General features: G+C 42.1%; 1 long non-coding RNA gene across 1 annotated transcript; it reads left to right on the top strand.

Annotated features, from left to right (window-relative positions):
- Positions 1 to 2,633: 2,633 nt before the first annotated feature.
- LOC144753402 (uncharacterized) lies at positions 2,634 to 18,934 on the top strand. Its single transcript, XR_013594337.1, has 3 exons — positions 2,634 to 2,777; positions 12,258 to 12,314; positions 18,614 to 18,934. It is a non-coding gene; the product is annotated as an uncharacterized LOC144753402 (long non-coding RNA).
- Positions 18,935 to 19,785: the final 851 nt, after the last annotated feature.

Consider the following 19,785-nt stretch of genomic DNA (forward strand, 5'->3'; position numbering starts at 1 on the left):
GCCACGTTGGCACTGTGGAGCAATGCCTAAACTTAAATCTATTAATGGCAAAATATACCATTGCAAAAAAATCCCCCCTTTATTTAGGTTTTATGGATTTAAGTTCTGCATTTGATTTTGTTAATCGTTCCCGTTTATGGTCAGTTTTGCTTAGTTATGGGCTAGATGAATCCCTAGTTTATTTTTTGGCCCATTTGCACAGTGATTTGAGAGCGCGAGTCCATTTCAACACCTCTGGCGAAGTTTCTAATGATATTTTTATTGGCAGGGGGGTCAGACAGGGCTGTGTTCTGGCTCCCTTGCTTTTTATCTTGTATATAAATGAACTAAGCAGCTCTGTGTGTAAATTAACAACTGATGTCCCGCAAATCAATGGCAAATCATTTCCTACCCTTCTTTACGCAGATGATGCGGTCCTTATGGCCCGCACACCGAATGCCCTGCATATTTTAATTTCTGGGTTTGTCTCGTACATGGCAGATCTTGGCCTCTGCACGAATTTTAACAAATCATTTATAATGTGCAGTGGCCCAAAAAAACATAAGATCAATCAAATTTTGATAGGGAATAATGTTTTAAAATGCACAAGCACTTTTCCATACCTAGGCCTGCTGTTCACTGACTCTGGCTCATGGCAACCCCATGTTGCCCTGGGGAGAAACAAACTGGGCAAGGCCATTAACTCTGTAATTTCACTTCGACAACCCCTACACGCTGAGGCTATTACATCCCTGTTGCAAATTTATAAGACTCAATGCTTACCTACAGGCACCTATGGCGCCGAGGTGTGGGGTTATACGAATTGTACCAACATACAAACTATGGAGAATAGGTTCTGTAGAAAGATCCTGGGGGGGGGGTTATTTCTGCACCAACCTTTGTGTGTCATCGAGAACTTAGCCTCAAGTATACGGAGGATTTTATAAAATCTAGACCCGCTCTGTTCTGGCTGAAAATATGGACGAATCCATCTGCGTCATTGACACGAGACATCATTAAGGATTGTCTGAAAAGTGAACGGGCCAGTTATATACCGTGGCTGGGGGCAGTGGAAAAAATCTTAGTGAGTGTGGAGCAGGGCCATTTATTTACATCTCCCCACATAATAGGCCGCACACACAAGACCTTGGTAAAAAATGCACTTTATAACCTCTTTAAGACCGAAAGAGAGAAGAAAGAATTCGTAAGACCCGCTAGCTTAAGGTACATAGCCATCGTGGTACCCAGCGAGAGGCCTTATGATTTACAGCAGAGCTACCTGTGTAGAAAGATGAGCAAATGGAACAGGAGCCTGTTGTTCCGGTTTCGGGACGGGAGCATCAAAAATGTATTGTGTTTTCCACTGGGTTTTAACAAAAACTTAGAAAACTTAAACTGTCCATGTAATCATGGTGGGAAACAAGGCCTTCTACATTTCCTGTTCTTCTGCGGCTTCTATGAAAAATATACCAAACACCTCTTAATGCCATACCTCTGCAAAACAGCCCAGTTGGATTTTAACCTAGCTTTTGAAGACTTATTGAAGCTAGGTACAGATGAGGTGATTTTCAGAGTCAGTTGTTTTCTTGGAAATGCTGTTCGCTCTAGAGTATCTTTGAATATGGCATGAAAAGTTTTTGTTCATTATTGCCTAGTTTGCACTTTTGCTTATTTGCACAGATAACTCCCTGTTCTTGTAGGTATCACTGGCAGTATTGCAGTGATTGTCAGAGTATTGCTCCTTTAGAAATGATGTCGTTCTGGAGTATTATTCAATATGACACAAATAGATTATGCTTCATTACTGTCTAGTTTGCACTTTGCCTATTTGCACAAATAGCTGCTTTGCTCTTTTGTATATATTACTGACATTCCTGCAGTGCTTTTTAATCCCTGTATATATCATTGTGTGCCTTAAAATTACCGTTGGATTTTTCACGTAAACTTTTTTATCTTTTACCATACATTATAATGAATTACGTGTTTTTATTATGTGTCTTTTCTGATTGTGATATTTTGTGTTGTGGATGATGATGTGATTTTATGTACTGTTATGGATGTATCTACATCCGAATAAAGATCTTTGACTTGACTTGACTACTTGAAGAGAGCGCTTGTTTTTTTCAATCTTTTCGTTAGAAATTAAAGCTATCTCTTGGTCCTGGAAACTGAAAATGGTTTCTAACGCTTATTTACGATTGTAATGGAGTACTTAGTTAGACGTATTTTGTTTAGTATTTTGCCTATTGACTTTCAAACCTGTGAATGAGTTAGGGATGCGCAAACACTGTGTCACAAGCCCACATTTTTACAGCATGCCGCTTTCAAACTGTCATCCTCAAAGGCACTCGTAAAAAGGCTTGCCACACACGTCACCAAGAACAATAAAATCTGAAACCCATTCTTAGTTATTGAGTAGTGTAGAGAGCCGCCCAGGCAGGGTCCACGAACACGCCAAAACAATAAAAATAATAAAAACAGATAAATGACAGGGAGCGAGGCAATAAACATATGACTGACTCCGGAGGAATTACCCTGTTCTAAAATCTGATTGGGTGGACACAGGCGACAGGGGCCCAATCAGCACCAGGCCGGTCCCTGCTGGATTATAAAGCCCGGCCGGAGTTCCGATACCACAAACGGGACCAGGAAACTTCTGTGACCAGCCTTTGGATACAGTCAGCAGAGCTCCCCCGAGGTAGACATGTCGCACCAAGGACACCACCGCCACCACCACCACCAAGGTACCTACTGCAGCCAGGACCCCTGCGACAGGCCCTACCAGCCTTGTTATGACCGTAAGTGTCCCAACAATTAATTTTTCTGTTTTGCTTTCATTTATATAGCGCTCTTTGTGCCATCTACGGCCCAGTTGACTCTCTTAAAATTATAATCGTGTCAGAAAACGCTTTACAGGGCGTTTGAGATTGATAGCTTGACCTTCTCTTACGTCGGCAGTATTTATTCTGTCCTGCGAATATGGACAGTCAGAACTTTCTCTTGCTATTGTTTGCAATTATGGTAGGGGAACTTGTTTTTTGGAACGGTTGCTGCCACAGCCCTAGCGCGGTAAATGGTCACACATTTAATATATATACACATAACATTTAATATGCACACATATTTACGTAAAAACGCATAGTGCGATGATTAAAATGTATTTTTTGACCTTAGAAGTTTGCTCTCAGCAGACTGGTTATACTATTATACTATACTTGTTTGAAAACGAAAAATCCAATTTCTATCATGTATACATACGTTTGCTTTAATATGTGTGAGGTATTTCTATAGAGCAAACCAATCCAAAGGACAACGGAGCAATGTACAAGGTCAAAGACAAGCTTAAACTCAACAAGTAAGATGAGAGTAGGCTGATTCGTGGATGGGTAACACATTATCTGCAGGGCTGCTATCGCAGACATTTTAATTAGGATATTGCATTAAGCTTACCAGGTTGCAGGGACCACAATTGTTGCCCGTCCTTCCGGACTCCCTGTAGACGTCGAGCAGCAGCGCTGCTGATTGAAGGGATAGGAGGCAGGGAATGTGGCTGTGATTGGGCAGGCAGACTCAGTAATGGCACTTAAACACAGGTTGCCGTGACCGCACAGCGGACACCCTAAGGCAAGCCTGTCTGCGCCTGTCCGCGCTCGGACTCGGGCTCAGGGCCAGTCCCCCTGGTTCTGGGTCATTAGATGTGTTAAGATATTCACCAAGCATGCTCAGAAGCTTAGATCCAGAGGGAGGGGAAACCTGTTGCCCAAGGTTTCACCTAGCATTAGGCCTGGAGATTTGGCTGTTACGTGCACTCGATGTCACTGTCCTCTACCAGATATCCTGGCTTATCCCAGCAATTTTCCTTTCAGAGAGGTGGAGGGCCCTCGGAAGCCAGGCACAAATGCCCCCCCTTTGGAAATGCTTATTGTTAAACGCCAGATCGTTGGTTAAACACAGCCTGCAGTGTAGTCTGTTTGTGGAGGATTACCAAATCAAGATGGTGTTTATCATGGAGGCATGGACTGATAACACCTCAGGCCCTGATATTGTGAAGGTCCTGCCAGCAAACTTTGTGTGCCATACGTTGGACCGACCCTCCAGAAGAGGGGGAGGGCTTGCTGTTATCTATCATAGTAGCCTGGAGCCCTCTTTCTCTATAGCTTCTAATAATGCATGTGAAGCATTGTCCATTAGTGTCCGCCTCTCCCCCAGAATACCTTTAAAGTGATGTTAATTTATCGTCTTCCAGGGCCTAGAGGCATGTTTTTGGACTCGCTCAGTGCTCTGTTGGAAGAAGGGTTATGCGCAAACTCCTTCATGATTATGGGAGATTTTAATTGTCACTTGGAAGATGCGTTAGACTTGGACAACAAAAGACTTATGGATCTTATGGGAGGAGGAGGGCTTGACCAATGGGTGGCGGGCCCGTCACATATAGCTGGGCATACGCTGGATTGTATTTTTTCCAACAGTTCTGGCCTGGATATACTGGAAATGTTACCCCTTTCGTGGTCAGATCACGCAGCTATTATTTTCACACTCTCCCAGCTCCCTCAGAATCCAGCTATGCCCAAGCCCAGGGAAAAGATTTCTGTCCGGGCATGGAAAAATATAGATGGTGCTGAGATGGGTAATTTCCTGACATTGAATATTCCTAGCTTTCCAGCAAATGTAGATAAAGCAGAGGAGATGTACTCAAGATGGATTGAAGCGCGTGTGATAAGTTTGTGCCGGTAAAACCTTTCACTACCAGGCGAGCCCAGTCCTCTGCACCTTGGTTCTCTGACTTACTTCAAAAGCACAAAACAGATTGTAAGACGTTTGAGAGGATTTGGAGAAAGGGGTATTGCTCTAACAATAAAGAAAAGTATAAAGAAAGCCTCACCATATATAAGAAACTATTATTAGAGGCAAAAAGAGCCTATTTGTTTGAGCAGATACAGGAGGCCAACTCATCCTCCAGAGAACTGTTCAGAACCATCTCAAAACTGACTATCCCTACTAAACCCATCCCTCATAGTAGCCCGGCGGCCTTGTGTGAATCACTAGCCTCATTCTTTAGGAATAATATGGAGGGGATCTTTTCCTCCTTCTCCAATGCCAAAGGGGAGGCAGGGGAAGCAGCAAACAGCCTCAAATCAAGGCCAAAGATGTCTGCGGACAGATTCGAGGGTTTTAGTCCCCTACAGACCACGGAGGTCTTAAACCTACTGCGTGCGGCTCGGTCAGGATCTCCCAATGATCCTTGCCCGGTTGCGGTACTTAAAATTTGCCCTGAGGTCATTGCATTAACACTTACCCCCGTGTTTAACACGATCATTGATGTGGGTGAGTATCCTAGGAGGTGGAAGTCCGCTTCGATACTTCCCTTAATAAAAAAATCTAATTTGGATGAAAACGATCCTAATAGTTACAGACCAATATCACGACTCCCGCTTCGGCCACGTTGTTGGAAAGGCTATAAATCGGCAACTAAGCGCTTTCTTTCAGAGGACTAAGACACTCAACCCCAGGCAATTTGGGTTTCGTGCAGGTCACAGCACAGAGCTGGCCCTTATCAAGGCCACTAAGGAGGTTAGAGTGGCGGTTGACCAGGGAGGGGTAGCTGTTTTGATTCTGTTGGATTTGTCGGCAGCCTTCGACACGGTCCACCATGGGTGTTGATGGACCGGTTGTCGTGGGCGGGGGTGGATGGCTCGGCCTAGAGCCTCCTGAAATCCTTTTTGGCCGTCAGAATTCAAACAGCTGACCTGGGGTTGTACAAATCTAAACCTTTTGCCCTCCCTGGGTCCAACGCTCTTCAATATCTATGTCAGCCCGCTTGCGGCCTTGATAAGATCATTTGGTCTGCAACTTACATCGTATGCAGATGATACGCAAATTGTGTTATCCATACAACGAGGGTCCCAACAGGGTATGGCAGCGAGATGCCATGACTGTCTGAAAAACGTTGCTGGCTGGATGGCCTCCAACTGCCTTAAATTGAATGCGGAGAAGACCGAGGTATTCATATTCGGGAACAACCCCAACATCCGGACCCCTGATATGTGGCATGAGGACTTGGGAAAGATTTCAGTCCCCACTGAGAAGACAAAAAATCTGGGTGTTATTATGTACCAAAATCTTGACTTCGGGGATCAAGTTAGTGGAGTGGTTTCGACCAGCTTCCATATCCTTAGGATATTAAGAAAAACTTTCTTCCTGCCGATGGTTGTAGGACAGCAGTCTCGGCCCTCATTTTGTCGCGCTTGGACTACTGTAATAGTCTGTACCTGAATTTGAAAAAAAACCACGGGTACCGACTGCAGTTGGTTCCAAACACGGCAGCGAGACTGCTGACTGGAATCCCAAGGTTTAGCCTCAGGATAAGAGGGTCTCCGGCAACTACATTGGCTGCCTGTAACAAGACGTGCACAATTTAAAGCCCTGTGCACTGTCTTCATAGCCCTGATGGGCAGTGGCCCAGAGTTTTTTAGTAGGTGTTTTAAGTGGTATGTGCCGGGCAGAACGATTCGCTTGGCCGGAGGCAGACTAGTTGTGGTGCCACGAATAAAAAAGGCCAGTTGGGGAGAAAACCGCTTCTCCTACTGTGCGGCAAAAGCCTGGAACAGCCAGCCAGCGCATCTTAGGAATGCCTGAGAGCTCATCTCTTTTAGAAAGGGGCCTAAGACCTAGTTATTCAGGGATTAGACCCTTGTTGCTCTCTCGGGAGTCAGTATGTAGCCCCAGGACGCCCTTGGGTATATGTGCGCTTTATAAGCTCCTAATAATAATAATAATTATTAGTATGATGTAATATTCTTAAAAGCGCTGACTCTTCAACTCTTTCCTTAACTGAAGTAGCTTTGAGATGGTCCTGATGTCTCCTGGGTGCATAAATGCAAAAGTCCTGCTGTTTTGTGTTTTTTCTTTTTTACACTTCGTAGTCTGCTGTGTGATGGTGTCCTAGATGTAAGATGCACCTAAGGTGTGCCAGGGCTCAGTCTGGGAGGCCGTGAAGTAGGCCTTTGCCAGTATCCAGATGCCAGAGTGCAAGGGCTTGATCAGCAGTTCTGAGGTCACGTTGTGGAAGAAACAGTTTGACTTTCCTCAAAAGAGAGAGCTGGAAGAGGCTGTCTGTGTTTTTTGACAATGTACTTCTTGAGAGAGAGGTTGTTGTCCAGGGTTAATCCAAGTGATTTGACATTCAGTGAGATTTGGGGTTCAAAGCCCTCAAAATGCATGTCATTGAGACAAGTTTGTATTGTACCTTGTATCTTGTTCTTCACAAATATTAGGATTTCCGTTTTATATATGTTGAGCTTCAGATAAGTACTGGACATCCAGGTCTGGATGATGGGCAAGCAGAGTTTGAGGCACTGGAAGTCAGAAGCAGAGGAGACTTTCAAGTAGGGTTGTGTATCATTGGCATATTTGTGAATCTCCATTCCGTTATCTGTGAGTAGAGCACCAAGTTCTGTTATTTGTGAGAAGAGCACATGCATTTGTGGGCTCCGACAGGGCCCCCACTAGTGGCCTTGCCAGGAGCAGTCAGCAAATGGGATGCAGCAGAAGAGGGTGTGATCTGACAGGAAGAGGTGCGGGGAGTGCTCCGGCGCTGCTTCTCCACAGAATGGGCCGCGCTTTTGCACCATTTCCGACAACACATAGCAGGCGCCCAGCTACCCTCAACACTACCAGCCACCACTGGAGAATCTAGTCGGGACCCACCAGCCCAAGATCCCAAGAGAATCCCTGAAGCAGTAGAGATATCCACACACTATTTATGCACACAAACCACCATTATCCCCATAGAGTCAGATGCACCTCACAACATGCCCAATCTTGTTCAGCCCACAGCATAGCTTCCAACATTAAGTGCAACCCCGCCCACACACACATATCCCCTAACTACCCATCCCCGGTTTGATCCCAAGTTTGTAGATAATAGACCACACTCATAGTTCTACACACCAGACATATTCCAGGAAGGATAACCCCTTTTGAGGTGCAACAGAACAGAATGCAGCACACTCCAAATCTTATCTTACTTTCAGCATACATGTTGCTAGTCTGTAACTGTACTACCATCTTTGTATTACTGTTGGTTGAATAGCATGCATGTGAATTTTTATGTATGACATTGGACGCTGATCTGCAATCTGAAAAACTCAATAAAAAGGTGTACAAAAAATAAATAAATCTGTGAGTACTGCACCAAGTGACGACATGTAAAGGGTGAAGATGACCAGCGACAGTATGGAACCCTGGTGGACTCCACACATGATGAGAATCTTTTGTGACCTGCAGGTGCTCATGTGACCAAACTGGTGTTGGTTGGGAAGGTAGAAGGAATCCAATGATGGTCATTGACGTTATTCATATTCGTGACTTGATAGTGCATATGAGGGTGTGCGGTCGACTGCATTGAAGGCAGCTTAGAATTCTAGCAATATCAGGAGGTGGGGGTCATTCACATCTGTGGTCAGGTGGACATCATCTACGATGTGTAAGGTGGCAATCTCCATGGTGCAGCGTGATCTCAAGCCAGGCTCATAGTTGTGCAGGAGGTGGTTAGCATTAATGTGACCTTGGTATTGAACATAGACCACTTTTTCAATAATCTTGCTGATAAATAATAGGTGGGTGACTGGCCAGTTGTTGGCAAGGTATTCAGGGTCTAGTGTAGGTTTCCTCAGGAGTGGGAGGATCTTGCCAGTTTTAGAGCTTCTGGGAAGATGCCTTGAGTGAGGGAGGTATTCACAATGGAATACATTTTTGTGGATCTGAGAATTGTTCAGATCTGAAATGCAGCAAAGTGTGCAGACATTTGTTACATTTACATGTTTATTCTTACCTGTATCTTTCTTGGTACGACAGTACCGTGATGACATAAGTGAGAATCCTGCCTCTCTTGCGCTTGGAGTGCCATGTATCGTTAACAATACACCATTTGTCTCATGTGATCGCTCTTAGCTCCACAGTGGCATTCTTGCTGTGCAGCAGGTCTATGGTGAATGCCTTGCCACTGACTTTACGCAGCATCTCTAATTTGCTGGCCTTTAGGAAGGGCCTTAAAACTTGGCTCTTTGTCCTCTAGTATGTTCCCTCCTTGGATCTCCTGTTTTTTTTCCTTTTATTCTACTGTGTTAGGTTTGTACGCTTACGAGCTGCCAATAAAAAGCGCCGGGACACTCCATTGGAGTAGCCGTGCGCTATAGAAATCATAAATAACATAACATAACATTTGATTTCATGGGGCAATACCAAAGTCTGTTGAAGCAACAACAGTCTGTCTCCAGCTTGGGTGCATTTACAATAGCATGATATTGCAAGGATTTACAAAACTCCTGAACACATTACAATGTGGTTGGTTTTCATAAGCTCCACCAACCTGTACAATTCTATATGTCTCATTATTGCATACTTATCATCACACTGTATAAAGGAATGCGATTTTTTATAAAGCATAGTTTGTGAACTAACATCTCTAAGCGAAGACAATGTTTGGGATATAAAGGAACTGAGGTATAGGTTTAGGAAACGATCTGCACTGGATCAAACAATTTGATGACTCAAGGAAGAAAAACTGAACCCATATTGCCTTGTTCCAACAACAACAGTTTGGCCACAAGACCACATCTACTTGTCTAAGCCCAGATGCATTGCTCACATTTCATGTTCAATCGATTGGATATGGTAAAAGCACATAGAAACCCTCCTGAATGCCACATAATTAATGTACTGTTACCAACTGAGAACAGGCTTAGCCTCTCTAGCTTATCTGTGATAACACAGAGTAAAATCATGCTCAATAGATGTTTGTTTTCAGACTCAAAAGACTCCTTGTTATCATAGGACCATTCCTCCCGAAGATTCATTTTAATGAAATTGAATTTTTAAGTAGAACTAAAGAAATTAATGTTAGACTTGATATTTGAGTTACAGGGGTGTGTGAAGTATCAACTACAGTACAGTGGTGCAATAACATTTTTGAGTCCACAGAAATTTTAAGGGAACTGTGGCACAGGGAGCTATAGTGGCTTGTTCATCTCAGTCAATTGCATGAAGCCAGGATTTCCAACATTGCATGCACATAGCACTAGAATCTAAGAATACTCATTTGCTTGTATAGTGATTGAGAGTCTATTTAATATGTTACATAGAAAGTCACCATATAATACTTGGAGTTTACGATTCAAAGATAGTACCATCCCAGCTTGTCTGAAGCCTGCCAGCCAAAGCACTTCTGAGGTAGAGTCCATCTCCCAGTTCAGACAATCCTCCTGGAAATGAGAGGTGTTCAGGGTGGCCCTCCCAATCAGATATTGTCACTTTCACTGTCTTCAGTCAGTACATGCTCTGTGGAACCACATTCCCCTTTCCTTTTAACCCAGCTTATCGGAAACGTTTGCAAGGGCTGAGCAATAACTTACTGCAGGGTCCTCTGGACACTCCTACTGTAGGCAGGTGCCATAAGTACCTGTTTCTAGTTTTAAAAAGAATACGAACCCAGAAGAAGAGAAAACATGGCCTCCTACTGCATCTAGTGGCATGAATAAGAAATCTGCCTTTTTGTAAATAAAGGGGGCAGGTTTGCATTTAATGAAACATTTTGTAAATTTTGCTAAAGGAGCATAGAGCTCTAGGAGTGGGTTTTGTGGCATAATGCACCCTTGGCCTCCCCCCTTGTGAAGGCCCTGTCTTTAGCAATGTCGCAATTTGCCTCAACTAATGCCTTGCCCATGAAATCAATTTCACACTTCTGCATATGCTAAGGTTTCAGTGTGTACCCACTGCTCTTTATAAAGACATGTTTCACCCCTCAGAATTATTATAATTAGGTACAACTCTCAATGTTAAAAAGTGGAACGGATATTCCTTTGGTCTGTTTTGACCTACATTGAACTGAAAGAGCAATACACAATCTGAAAACAAAGATGGCATACATTTAGAAATAATATAATGAAGAAACCCATATGGACAAGTCCTTCATGACCAAAACGTCCTTTACAATTGATTGACAAGAATAAAAAAAGAATCATGAGATAAAAATAAATTGCTGAGTCTAGCAGCAACCCAGTCTCTAATCATAACCCTAACCCCTATTTAGATCTAGGCAATTTTGTTGCTGAAATATGGAAGTGGATAAATGCAATGAACTGCTTTTCCTCACTATAGGGTCACTATAGCAAATTTCACCATTCATGGTTCGTGGTGGTTCACTGTTGATCACTGGTTTGCATCTGGAATTGCTTAATTGGCACCAGAACTTTTAGTGCTCTGCACTGGGGCTTAATTCGTAACACTGTTCCTATGAGCGCTGATGGTCGATATTTCTGAGCAAAGCACGTTAGCAGATTATTTAACAAATCAGTGTACCTTAAAAAAATAATGCCAGCACGTCAAGGCCATTCTTACAGTTTTGGGTAATTCAAATAGTCCTTATTTTCACATTTTTAAGAGTTTGATGGATTAGTAGCAATCTATTGTACCCTCATTTGCCAGCTCGAATAATGGCAGTAGGTAGTGCAGGCTAGAGTGACCTCTGAGATATACCTCATACCATGGAACCTATTAGACAAATAAAGCACTGCATGCGTAGGGGTGGCGAAAAATGTCCCACAATTACACAAAACGTTTCAAATTCTGTGAAATCCACCTAGAAAAATACATTCATGATAAAATTGCAAATTCTTTCTGCCCGCAAGTTTTTTTATATGAGCAAAATGTCTGCATGTAGCATTTCACCACCATTTTCCGGCCCCTAATACTCATATTCTTATTATTCCTAACTAAAAGTGATTTCTAACCCTAATTCTTAACATCCGTATCTAATATAAAAAGTGATAATTCTCATTAGACTTTTTAACCTTAGTATACGTTTCCTCGTTTTAATTTCGTTTTCACAAACTCATGATATTACAATAGTCCAACAAAGTTAACATGAAGAAAACATGAGGTGAACACTGAAATATCTCTTTCCTCTGCCCATTAGTGCCAGACTCCAGCTTAGAGGAGTGCTGCGTTCTTCCAGTCAACCGAGTTGTTTGCTGCATGGTGGTTGCCTGTCTGTGCTCAGAGAGAAGACCCCACTCCTTCCACTTTCCATAATGCTGGCACCACAGATTTCATTTATACTGGGACAGTTTAAGGAGAGATATTTCCTCCCACAACATCATCATTTTTAGTGAGGCAAACATTGCGTTATTACTGAGGACTGGGAACATGATATTGAAATGTGACTAAAAAAAGTAATGTAAAAAAAGACGGATTTCACATTTTAATCTTTTTCTTTTCAGCATGCAGACCAGGGCAATACCACCATCAAGCCTACAACTACAAGTGTGACAGACCAGGTATGAAATGTGAAGAAAGTGTAACCTCTGTAAATTATATATCACCCATATGCAGCTCTAAAACTAGCATATGTACGCAACCCGGTCTCTAAAGGGTTTTCCTAAAAGAAACTATGTTGCTAGACCAGGAGTCCTAGCCTGCTGTATTTACATGTAAGGAACATTTCCAGAGTGGCTGGTTCAAGCTGTGACATCAGAGAGTTGGGTGTCGTCCATCGAAGGCTACAAGCTCCTGGAAAACCCCAGTCTCATGTATGAGAGTGAGACAGATTTTGAGTTCTTATTGAGCCTTTCACTCCCATTGAGGCATAAGCAGTGGCGTCTCACAGAGGAAATTCTGTGGGGTGGTGGGGCGAGGTGGTGCAGGGTAGGGGGTAGTAGAGTCAGACATATGACGGCAAGGGGTGAAGTAGGTAAATACATAAATAAAACTACTTACCTTGCGCTCGCTGCATTACCAAGTCGGCGATGCAGCTAGCACAATGTTTTCTTTATTTATTTACTTACTTTACTCCTTTCCGACGTATGTCCGACTCCACTACCACCCCAACCCTGCGAGCCATCACTGGGCATAAGTAACAGTTAGTGGGTTCTGTGGGGGACGATGTACTTATACATTTTTTTATTTCAAAAGATTTTATTGAACATTTTCAAAATTAAATGAACAGAGGAGGGAGAAACAACAAGGTAATAAAAAAGGTGAATATTAAGGAGTCCAGGCCTGGTATAGAGGAACCCGGATAGTAGGTTAACATAGGAAATCATGAACATATAATAAAGCTAAGGCGGTTTGCATCAAATCAGAACAGTATAAAAGTTCTGCACCCAACAAAACAGGATGTATAAATCTTAATAATAAAAAATAAATTACCTGATACCAGTAGGCAATTGAGTGAGAAGTGATGTATAGAGAGAATCAGCACACATAGACTACATGGTACATTGTGTCAGGTATCTTGCAGTGAATAGCATAACATGAGTCACATAAATAGAACAGAGACAGAGATTGAGGAAGATAGTGTCAACCAGAATTGAGGAGCAGATAGAATGCCTGTTCAGGGCAGAGGCATACATGAGGCAATAGGCAGCAAGGAATAGATCCAGCTACTCACGCAATAGGTTTATAAGGAGGTTTGGTGGAGGCAAAGTAGTTGTCGAGGGCTGTCCAGAAAGAGGTATTGCAGACTATCCAAGGAGAGTTTCAGAGGGAGAACTTGTCAGCACCTCTCAAGAAGGAGACCCAGTTTAACCAAGATCGGAAAGAGGTGGCTTCTGTGTTTTTCCAGTTAGCGAGTACTGTTTTGCAGGCATCTGTTAGGAGAATATAAATCAAGAGGCTATCACCACGGGAGGTAATTTTTGCATCCTGGAATTCATGGACCAGAGATAAGAAATTATTTTCTAGTTCGACCCCCACATATTGTGTGAATGAAGTTGAACACCAAGTCTGAGAATGGATTTACTGCCCTGCAGTAGAATAATAATTATAATAATAAAGTCATTTATAAATGGCACAGCTACCTTGACTGAGGTGTCCCGGTGCTAAAGCGGATAATAACAGAGCAGAGCCGACGAAGAGCTAGTCCCTATGCCTGAACAGCCAGGTCTTCAAGGCATTTCTGAACTCCTGTTCAGAGTGCATCACACGAAGATGAAGAGGCAAGTCATTCCAGACTTTAGATGGTCCCACCTCAAACATTCTGCCCCCCATCCTCGCTTTAGCAAATCGGGGGATGGTGAGGTAGTGTTTATGGTTGGACCTCAGAGATCTGCCCTGCTGCCGAGGGCGAAGTCTCTTCCTCATATAGTTAGGGCCTCTGTCCTGATAGGCCTGGAAAGCAAACGTGAGGGCCTTGAATTCAACTCTCTTGGCCACTGAGAGTCAATGAAGTTGTCTGAGGTGGGGGGAGAAATGCTGGTGGAGAGGAACCTTATAGACCAATCTAGCAATAGCATTTTGCACTATCTGCAGCCTTTGAATCAAGCCACTAGGCAAGCCTAGGTAGAGTCTGTTGGCGTAGTTAAGATGTGAGGTGAGTTACGCATGCACTACCGTTTACGGGATTTCTCTGGCAAGCAGTCAATTAATTTTCCAATGCTTTTCAACTTGCTAAAGCAGGCTGCAGATTTGTGCTGGACATGGGAAGAAAGGGATAAGTCTTTGTCCCATCTGACTCCAAGGTTCTTGACCGAGTCCTTAGGTACTGAAGCACACAAGCCACCAGAAGAGGAGGTGGGGAAGGTCACCAGTCGAGTTATTACAATTCCAGCCCAATGGATTATCTCTGAGGGATAGCTTGTGAAGACGGTACGGTGTCCAGAAGGTTCTGTGCTTATACTTTTTTAATTTAACAAAAAAAGTTTTCCTATTTTTAGTTACAAGACAGCTGACACAGGAATTATTTGAGAGAGTTAAGAAGCTTCAACTTAAGTGAAAGGAAGGGAGTCTCTTGTGTTGTGAAGTTTGGAAGGGAGGGAGGGGGTGTAACCAGCTAAAACAAGAAGCATTCATTCTTGCCTGGTTGCTTTCTGTCAGAAAAAAGTAGACATGTGTGCTATTGGTTAATTTGCAAATGTAAAGGTTGCTTGGAAATTTGTATTGGTTTAATTGATGAAATCACTTGAAGTTTTGTGATGCCAAATATTTACTATTTTTGATTGCCATTGTTGGATATTACCAGCTGACCTATGGTATGTGTGCTTTCAATGGAAAGTTATGAAAAATGTTTGCACTAGGCACAATCTGTAGATTACTAAAACCTATATTTTGGAAGCACTTTTTTTCACTTAAACACAAATGTTTTTCCATTTTTTTGTGGCAGCCTATCTTATACTGTGTGTAATGCAAGTTTAAAATAATGACTTTATTATCCATAGTGTTATCGGTCACAGGCGGGGACCTTGTAGCACTGAAAATATACATGCACTATTTCCCACTTCACAAATCAGCATTGCATTCTGTGGCTCCACAGACAGACATCTCCAGTGATCAAATTAGGAAATACAGGTTTCTTAAAGTAAAATAGTGATTTTCCCACTGATTAGTTTACTTGTATCTATTTTCCATTTAATTTGGGTGCTAATTTATACGCAGTTAACTGAACGTGAAAGACCAACAAAATAGTTACAGACTATTTTGTTCTTGTTAGCAATGCCTTAGGTTTCGTCCCATGCCCTCTGACCCTGCCCATAGCACTGAGGATCACAGTTCCCATACTTAATTTAATTCACTGTGACTGCTGCAGGAAGGTGAATCTTAAACCAACTGAGGAGAGCTGGAAACTGACCTCCTGTGTTCAGCTGTTGATAGAGCCTATCTATTGGCACAGCTGCTCCTGACAGGATAAGAGGTGCCAAAGGTTGCACCCCCAGAACTCTCTTCTTCCTAGAAGAGGGTCGGGTAATCTGTGCTGTGTTCTGATTGATAGTTTGCATTTGTACACACTTATGGCTACATTTAAAGCTGGATGGACAGACTGACTGATTGCTGGGATGGTGTAAGCACCAACACAGCAGGAACACTTTAGTTGAAAATAAATTAACGGACGCCCCACTTTTTCTTGATAACTCGTTTGGCATTTTTGGCACTCCTGCCACAAACATGAAAAATATGCTTCGATGGCCTTTGTTTCTTAAAGTGTTCTTTCCAAAACACTCCAGTGCTAGTTCTGAAGTGAAATCATTTATGGAAAGAGCTTCCAAAGGCAGAGCCAGTATCAGCACTTAATTTGTTAAAAGATAAGTGACAAGGCCCTTGTCAGGGGTCACTGCCACTTGCACCCCCCATTACCCCTACCAGCACTGCCAATGACAATACCAACACAACTACTAACCATCACACACATACAAGTGCAACATTTCAAAATATTCCAAGCCCTCAAAGCTATAAGAATAACTTGGGTGGCAGGTTTTAGCCAACTTATTGTATATTAAAATTAATTGATAAACCACTGTTGTTGTGCTGATCTCTAAATTAGGCAAACTGTGCCACCAAGTGGCAGACTGTTACAAGTGCTGATGTTGACATTTATGTGCAGGTGCCGGGCACCAGAAATCGCTGGCTCAGATTAAGCACTGAGCCAGCTGAACTCCTCAATAAGAAACTATGTGATTCTAGCAACTGTAAATAAAGCGTGGTGCTCCAAGAACTTAGCAGACAAGGTACTGCCAATCTTTAAATGATGCCCTTAATTTAGTGCAGGTTTAGCATTTACCTATTTTAGTAATATTTTGCTGACGTTTTTATTAATTTTCCTTCCGTAGCAATGAAAGCTCCTTCAAAATGGAGACAGTGTTTACTATTATTTTGTTTTTAACGAAAAATCATGCTTCCTTCTATGTGGAAAAATCCATATTACTGACTCCTTTGATATCATTACAAAGCACTTCTGTACTCTACACCACTGCCATTTAATCACTCTTGTGCAGTTCAAGATGCAGTGGGCAGTTCCATTGCAGAAAAGAGAGGAACGTGTTTTATATTTAACAGGTTATTCACAATGAAAACGTTATTTTTGGTACTGAAGCAAAATTATTATTGAAGCAAGCTCCCTCTTCTTAATCATGTGGTAATATAATTTACACTGCTTGTCCCTTCTGATATCATGCGATCTACAAATATGGTCTATTCCTTTAATGATTCCCCTTTCGTTTGTTTAGTTTGATGTGTATATATTAGTGAATGCCACAGAAAGCATCTTTTTGTTTATCTGCATTATGTCCTACTGAAAATTCATTCAACACCACTGAAAATAAATATGATAAATGTGGCCCAGTAAAACATGTTACTTACAGCAAATATAGTAATAACCTCATATTAACACATGTAGAGTCACAAATACATTGCTTTTTTCATGTTGCAAACGGCCCGATTCGCAGAATTGGACTGTTTGCAACCCGAAAAAAGCATTTTTCTATGTACATAGGCCCATTTTGCGATCCTGGAATCTTACCAAATTGCAAATTGGTTTAGCAATTCTCTATTTGGAAGGGGCTTGTTAAGAACGTTGCTTCCTTATAGCAGCTAGCAGTGGTATGTACGAATGTTTTACGACCTAAATACGGTCGCAAAATGTAAGCATTTTTCCCTCAACTTAAAGAGGGTGGTCACCCATTCGCGAATAGGACCCATTTGCAAATGGGACCCCTTCCCTTTGGTGAATGAAAGCAAAAACATTTTTTAAAAGAAGCTAGTGGTCCCACAGACCACTGCCTACTCTTAAAAATTGAAAAGAAACTTTAAATGACTGTTTTTGAAACGCATTCCATTTTCCTTGAAGGAAAAGGTGCTGCATTATTAAAAAAACGTTGCTTTATGTAAAAGGAAACAGAGCATGGTAGTCTGCTGTCCACCATCCCTGTGTTTTTAGCGATTCCCAATGGTTCGCAAATTTCGACCTAACTCATGAATATTAATGAGGTAGTTCAATTGCGACCCCTTTAGGAATCTTTCAATCTGTCAAAGACACATTAGTACAAAGGTGTTTGCGATTATCTAATAGCGAATCACACACATTCGCTATTAGGTAATCGCAAAATGAAACCTACGTACCTGTGGCCCTTAATTCTATAGGGTAATAATCCAAGTTCATTGTTATTACCACAGTTCAGCAAAATTGGCATGAGAAATCATAAGTTGCTGCCTCACATATTGCATTTTAAAGTCACTTTACACATGGAAACAACTTTGATAATAAGCATGAGGCCTCTTCTGTGTTATTTTGGCCCACTGCACAAATGTAAACTCTTGCATCCTTCTTTTGATAAATAGCTTTTTAAAATATGGCCAGGAAGGAGTAGGGTTGCAAAAAAAAAAATTTTTGCTAAATGTGCTTAAAATTTGCAAAATTAACCAAACTAAACAAAATATATGTAGCTGGTTTCTCGAGTAACCTTTCTCTGCAGGCACATAGCTCACATAGAAAAGTCATGCGATGTACCAGAATGAGACCGTATCAAGGAGAAAATTTATTTTTGAGAACCAGATTCCCAGAGGCAAAAATTACATGAAGGTTTGTGTGATGGGAAATGCCGAACATTTGGCACATTTCTCACAACGCACAATTAGAAGGGAGTTACATAAGATTACACCAGGTGATTTACACAGGCATCATGACGTCCAACTAAAAAATCAGATGTTATTAGGCAGAGGTGTTTCTCTCTGAGGAGTGGACAAATCAACGACAGCCCTAATTCAGATTTTGTGATTCCATTTTCAGAATATACAGAAATCGTTTTAAATCTGTCTGTAATGTGTAAGCGGATGCAACTTAACACTGTTTCCTTTTTCTCCCTCTTAGATCCATGCTGTCCCTGCCCCCCTCAACAATATGACCATGGCAGATTCTCTCACCATGGGGGTGGGTGTAAGAAGTGAGACTCTCCACACTGGGATGGCTCCATCAGTATGCAAGCCTGCTCGCATGTGCCATTCCAGGTGAATGGAAATGTGAAATTGGATACCTGAAACAGAAATCACTTTACGCTGCTGTTATCCTGAAGAAGAAAACAACTCACTCAAGCCTTCTACATCATCTTAGTGTACCTGTACCTGATTCTCCATTCTAACGATGATTTTGCTGCCACTGTTTCTAATTAATTAAACTTACTGATGCAACTCATGTATGCCTCCAAGTGTTTCATGTTCCTAATCCTTTATGCAAATCACTTGTTCAGTTTAATACTGTTTACATCAGACTCAATATATTATCAGTACTTTCTTCAGCTGGGTGCGGTTAATTGGAAAACTCCTAGGGCCAAAGCCGCAGGGCAATCCTCCTTATAACTCTTTCCTGGAATTACATACTATAACACAGTACTGGTGACTCCAGGGAATTAATTACTGGTGGATTGCATGTAGGACTGCAGTGGCCCCATTAGAAATGAAGAATTACATATGCGTTCTGGGTCCGATTCACCCCACCCCATACATGTAATTCCTAATTTCCCCCTGAAGTTCACCCTGTGTAAAACCAACCCGATCAACAGTGACTCCACAATTTTTCTAACTTAGATTGGGTTGGTAACTGTTGTTACTGGCCTTATGACAACTATGAATGCACATATAATGAGGGCCTTAGAAGCTGAACATGTATTCAAATTCCCACATTTTCTACCTGTGCTTCTTTTTTTTGTTGCCTGTGCATTTGGAGTTGTTTGTTGGCCTTTACATACTCAGACAACCAATTAAAAAATGTTATTCCCCCTTCCTGTCTCGCAGTCTTACCATCCCCACAATCCCACGTCTCTGTGTAGCTTTTCTTCTTCTCACTCAAAAGTCTACAGTGCACAAAAATGTCCCACTTTCACTAGTCCATTCCCCAATGCAGAATTTTGTCTGTCATTTTAAATTGCAAATCAGTTTTAGCTTACTCAATCACATCTTTCTTTGCATGCTGTTACTCGAGAACGTAGAATAAATATATCTGCAATCTCCAGAATGCAAAATGGAATCTGAGTTATCATTGGTCAT

This window comes from Lissotriton helveticus, chromosome 5_1 (genome assembly GCF_964261635.1).
Source record: "Lissotriton helveticus chromosome 5_1, aLisHel1.1, whole genome shotgun sequence".
In the NCBI taxonomy this organism is placed as follows: domain Eukaryota; kingdom Metazoa; phylum Chordata; class Amphibia; order Caudata; family Salamandridae; genus Lissotriton; species Lissotriton helveticus.